This window comes from Hypomesus transpacificus, chromosome 14 (genome assembly GCF_021917145.1).
Source record: "Hypomesus transpacificus isolate Combined female chromosome 14, fHypTra1, whole genome shotgun sequence".
Lineage (NCBI taxonomy): Eukaryota > Metazoa > Chordata > Actinopteri > Osmeriformes > Osmeridae > Hypomesus > Hypomesus transpacificus.
Window position 1 is genome coordinate 6,615,766 of NC_061073.1, and position 6,000 is coordinate 6,621,765.

The following is a 6,000-nucleotide window of genomic DNA, read 5'->3' on the forward strand; positions in this document are numbered from 1 at the left end:
TCGTTATCAAATTAATTTTCTTCATGCGCACCGTTCATAAGAGCAGCAAAAACTCAGTCTTCCTTAAAATAAAAAACTGTTGAAATGTGAATGTTATTAAGTGTAGTTCATATTTTTGCATGTACGCGTGAACAGGAAAAACTATGGGCCGTATTTTAACGATCTGAAACGTTAGTATGAAAACGCAAAGCGCAAGTAACTTTGTGGGCGAGACTCAAGCGCTTGTTCCATGGCAGAACAAGATATAATAGAAGTCCGCCATTGAACAAGCACTGCTCTTAAAGGGAATGTTAGATGACGCTCTTATTGCACGTTACACCCAAAGCACACCCATTAGTATTGTAGCTACTTCGGACCAACCCATTTTAGATTTGCGCCAGGCGCAAAGTCATTTATCCCGCCGGTAAAATAGCAACAGCGGCGGAGTCCCGCCCACAAAGTTACTTGCGCTTTGCGTTTTGATACTTGCATTTCAGATCGTCAAAATAGGGGGTCCTTGTCAGTGGCGGAATTGGTTTTCTGAAACTGCAAAATAGCACCAGGGAACGTTTGCGCCGGAACACGCCTTCTTTTTTCGCTGAACCGCCCCGGGGAGCACAAAGTCATTCCCTAATTTACCGACGTGCGTATGTGAAGGTAAAAGTCTGCTTTGCATCGAGAGCAAACTAGGAATGATACTTGCGTCATGACGATGGGTGCAAGATAGGGCCCTATAGTGTGGTGACCATTCCTGTTGTGGGTTTGAATGATAAACAGCGTGAAAGTGGAGTAGCTGTCCAGGACTAGGTCATGAAGTGAGTGGGAGATATCAGAGGATTAGTCTATCCGTCTTGTTTTCTACTGACCCCACTAGAATTTCTCTTGGAAAGATCTGGCAGTGTGAAAGAGGGGAAGTGGGGGGAGCAGTGTAAAAAGTGCATGAGGAGAACTGAGGAGGGAATTGTCTCAACGACGATGAGACATGCCCATTCCTCCCAAGACACAAATTCAGCTCACCTCTTGACAGCATGAATGTACGACCACAATAGATGTCACACACATACACTCAAACACACACACACCCAAATCTATAGATTTAACCTGTGTATCACTACTGTGCTATAGTAATTTCCATCTATTCTGTGTCATATAGAAATGGGCAGGAAGTGTCTCGCTCTTGTTCCCTAGCAGCTGGTGGAGGGCAGCCCTGGAGGCAGAGATCACACAGACAACACTGAGCAACACATAGGAGAAGTTGAAAACAGGGAACACAACGGCAGGGTCAGTGCGAAAGAAGAGGGTGTGTTCAAGTTTCCAACTCCCACACACTCATGCATTAATATGGTTCAACAACAACACTCTCCGATGACTCCCTAATCCGTGTTTCCCTTAAATGTTTTCCTGGGGAGTTCCATCCAGGAATGTTGTAATGGTGGCAGAGAAATTGAAACAGCTGAGAGAAACAACACTTTCAAATTAAGTGGTGTGAAACTGACCTTCTGTCTTTCTCTACACACAACGAAAACAAACGCACATATAGGCTACAGATTGGCGGAAACACACATTTGTGGATTATGAATGATAGGTTGGCTTTAATTAATCTGTCTTGTTAGCCATTCTTGTCAGTGCAATGTGTGCTTTGTTTTAGTTTGCAGTCTCTTTTGCCAATTTTATAAAAGCCGCAAAAATATTCTCTCCCTGAAATGCCTAACTGCATTATCATCACCCTATATCTGTCTTGAAACTGACATGACACGTCCACAACTGAAGCCTCAGCCACAGGGTTAGTTTTACACAAACAACACAACTAAATAAAGTGTTGACATGACATCCATTGGCACCGATTTATTTAAAAACATGCCTTCAAATTCCTTACGTAATTAGAATAAATTCAATTGCTCTTCAATTCATCACTGAATAAACCAGATAAAGCAAATTCAAATATATTTTAATTCGATTATTTGTGGAAACTCAATTTCAGTAAATAACAAAAATGAACCTGCAGTTGATAAAAATTAATATTGTACGTTAAAAGGGCATTGGATGGATGCATGGAGGGACCTAGTGTTAGCAGAGGCCTTGATGGCTTCACATAATCCTTAGTCATTTTGGTAATGGCCTCCTAAATGGCAGGCTTATGATCGGGCAAAGACAAACTATTAAGGAATACTTGACTTTAATTACTGTAGGATAAAAGGATCCATTACAGTATGAGGTAAACGTAGATAATATGCGTTGAAATACTATGCCATTCAGCAGTATATCCAAAAAGACGAAGTAAGAAGTAGTATATCTTGGAGATGAAAACATTAATGTTCGTACAAAGCTCTGTAGTTGCCTCGGTCAGTTGTCGTGTCTTATTTATTCATGCAAATGAAATACAGAAAATGAAAGACTATTTTACAGCATTGCATAGCACAAAGGAAAAAATACAAACATTAATGTAAACATAAAATATACCCCTTGTGCAGAACTGTACATGCAAGCGCTGTGTGGAGAATTAGGCCTCCAATTATGACAATTGGCTCAACCTTTGTGCATGTGTAACAGACGTAGCTGAGCCCCCATCGGAGGTACACTCGGCCAACGTTAGCCCACACCTGGGATCAAACCCGCCCAGTGGCGGTTCTAGACATATTTTACAGGGGCGGCCAAGGGGGGGGGGCAGTGTTTAATCAGAGGGGCACATTATAAATGGAAACAAATGATATTTAAACATTAAATACTTTAATTTAGCTTTACATTAAAATCATACAAACGGCTCTGGCTCTCCCTCTTCCAGCTCCATAGCTCTCTCAATACCGTGATATGTTTCTGTCACTTTTTTATTTACTGGGGCAAAAAAGTCTGCAATGTCCCTTCCTTATTTCATGATGACTACTAGAAAAAGAAAAACGTGTAAACATTGTTTTGGGGGGGCAGCTCAGGGGGGACACAAGGGGGGCCAGGGACATTTTTACAGGGGCACTGGCCCCTGTAGGCCCCCATCTAGAACCGCCCCTGAACCAGCCACCTCCGACATCCCAAGCACGACTACTACCAGCTACGCCAATGAAAAGCTAGCGCCATACTGGCGGGGGTGGCCTGTATACATACCTGAGGAGTGACTTTACCTGATCTACACTGACTACACATGTAATGACTTATGTTATGAATTAAATATCTAGATGTTTGTGGTGGTAAGACAATTTAAGAAAGAATTCATAATACATTTTGATCTACATAATATAAGCAATTGATAACATAGGAAAAAGCAGACAAATGAAGGCTACATAATCATTTGCATGAATGTTCTAGAGCATTGGCAATTTGTTTAATGGGGCAGCTGTGGCCCAGGGTGTAGAGAGGGTCGTCTGTTAATCGCAAGGTTGGCGCTTCAATCCCCGACTCCTCCCAGGCCATGTGCCGAAGTATCCTTGAGCAAGACTCTGAACCCCAAGTTGCTCCCGATGGGCAGAGCGGCGCCTTGCATGGCAGCTCTCCGCCGTCGGTGTGTGTGTGTGAGTATGAATGAGCGAATGAGAGGCTTAATTGTAAAGCGCTTTGGGTGCCGCCAAGGTTTAAAAACGCGCTATATAAATGCAGTCCATTTACCATTTAAAATAATGAGAAATTGCTTTTAAGATGTGCTTAAGTGACTAGAATAGATGATGTGGAGGTTGAACAACTACTTCAGAGATGACAGGGAATTTCAATTGTGATCTGAGAAATATATGTACCAAAGCAACTGAGAGGAACTGTCATCACCAGCTGCATCACAGGCATGGCACTATCTAAATCTGTGTGTGTCACCAACATCATCGCGGGCACTATGCCCTATATACTATTCCAGGAATCTGTGTGTGTGCCACCAATTTTATCACAGGCACTGTGAACTATCAATAGTTCAAGTAATCTGTGTTTGTGTGTTTCACTGACATCTTCATCTCCAACTGCATCACGGGCACTGTGCACTAGTACAGTGAATGAAGGTCTCGGATTTCATCAAACAATCCTGTTTTCTTCCATAATACATGAGGTAGGCCTATGTCTGATAAACTGTGCTACATTTACATTTACTCATTTAGCAGACGCTTTTATCCAAAGCGACTTCCAAGAGAGAGCTTTACAAAGTGCATAGGTCACTGATAATAACAACAAGATAGCCCCAAAGCATTGCGGGTAGCCAAAAGATGAAGCACATATTGTGAACAACCAAAAAATAAGTGCCAAAGGTGCTACTACTACACAGTGCTACTTTACATCTGAGCTAGTCTTTCTAGAGGTTACCTCAGTATGGGAGATTTTAGGAGATTTGGCGGATGGCCGCATCCACAGCATGCAAAACTTGATAATAATATAACAGTATTATGACTATACAAAATAGTATTTTGCATGTAAAACTGTAAGGGTATGGACCACTTATAAAATATGTTATTAGTATCATCCCCACATTTCATATAACATGTACGCAGTCCAATCTGACACAAATCCTTTCTACAGGAAGAGCTATTTAGATACCACAAACCCTTTCAAACCACTGTCTCAACATGTCTCTTTCTTGGCACATCACATGTCAATCTGATACTGAGGAAGTCTAACACTGTCCTGTCGCCAGCAGTGACAGACATATATTATTGAAGCCTGTTGTTTCTGCTCCTCCTTAGCACAGGGAAAGCTGACTCACTAAAAGGAATAAGGAGACATGGCTTGTCATCTGACCCAACATTCATGCAGAGTGGGCAGTAGAGGATCTCATGAAGTGTCTATTAGATTTGATGGGACAAATATGTCTTACAATAACTTTCTTGGGATCAAATGAAAGCATCCCAATTCATTAGTCTGAGAGTGTCCAAAAAATTATGCGTTTTGTAGGGACCACATCCACTCCCACTACAATAACTCTTCCACACTTCACCTCATTGACCTCAATACTAAAGACCAATCCAAGTTAAATTACCCATGTTAAATTGATACACAGTTCAAGTCAAACATTGTGATACTGCATATTTTTTTCACAAGGCTCTCAGTCTCTTACGTTCTCAATGTCAAGAGATCACGCAATGATAAATGCTAGGCATGCGTGGAATATGTTTGGAAAGACCTTGACTGAAAAGCCTTGTATTTCCTTGGGTAAAGCCTATAGCCTACTATATATTTTTGCGGCTCATTCACATGAGGACAAGTATTTTCTTGCGTTTTTCGGCTTTAGTGGGATTTTGCCAATACAAGACCAGTCAAATTCTGACAGATACACCGGCCGTAAAGGGGAAGCGACTGTCTTTCCACAAGCTCAGATAACTGAGCCACGGGTCGTCTACCAAGTTAATTTCAAAAGCAATAGTCTTGCAATGAAGGTTACATTTCCTATCCCAGCGCACATTGAAATCGGTTAAGAAAGCTCAAAGAGGTAATTGAAGATATATAAATTGTGAAAGAAGTCCTTGATCATCGTTGATGTCAGGTGCAAATTTGAATCAGTCACCGGGAATAGCGCGCGGTAATGTGGATAGCCTATAATGAAAATGATAATTCATAGCTAATTGAACGAAAACAAAGATTAAAAAACAAATGGCTTCTTATCATTAGAACGAGTATAATCCACAAACAGGGAGTATCATGTCATATATCGCAGAATGCCAAAAGAGATCTGGGCTTTAATTATTTTAAAATCCATTTGCACTGCCCATTCAAAGCCCCAATTGAGTAAAGTAGGACATTTCCGCGGCCCTTAAAATTACAAATTATACTCCTTGTAAACAGTAGTGTTTAAAAATACCTTGTAATGACAAAAAAAAATGAAATCCTACCTGAAATCTGTCACTCGTTAATGCATGCGAACTGGCTAGGATGTACACACAGCAGCGGTCCAGCCTCCACGATATCAAGCCCCTCCTCGTTTAGAGACTAGTATACTAGACGGCAGATCGGGGGAAAAAAGATTTCTATGCGCAGAAAAGAGGAAACGCGTCACACTATCTTGCCCACATGTAGGCTACATAGATGAACTCCAGCATCTGTATCCTATATTTTGCATTTACA

At 41.4% G+C, this 6,000-nt stretch overlaps 1 protein-coding gene across 2 annotated transcripts in view; it reads right to left on the reverse strand.

The window, feature by feature from the left end:
• Positions 1-5,866, reverse strand: part of tln2b (talin 2b) — an 87,222-nt gene extending 81,356 nt beyond the window's left edge. The window contains exon 1 of one of the 2 annotated variants that reach the window (XM_047034124.1): positions 5,769-5,866. The gene's annotated coding sequence lies outside the window, so the exon portion shown is untranslated. The remainder of the gene's footprint in view (positions 1-5,768) is intronic. The other variant, XM_047034125.1, reaches the window with a different exon arrangement.
• Positions 5,867-6,000: the final 134 nt, after the last annotated feature.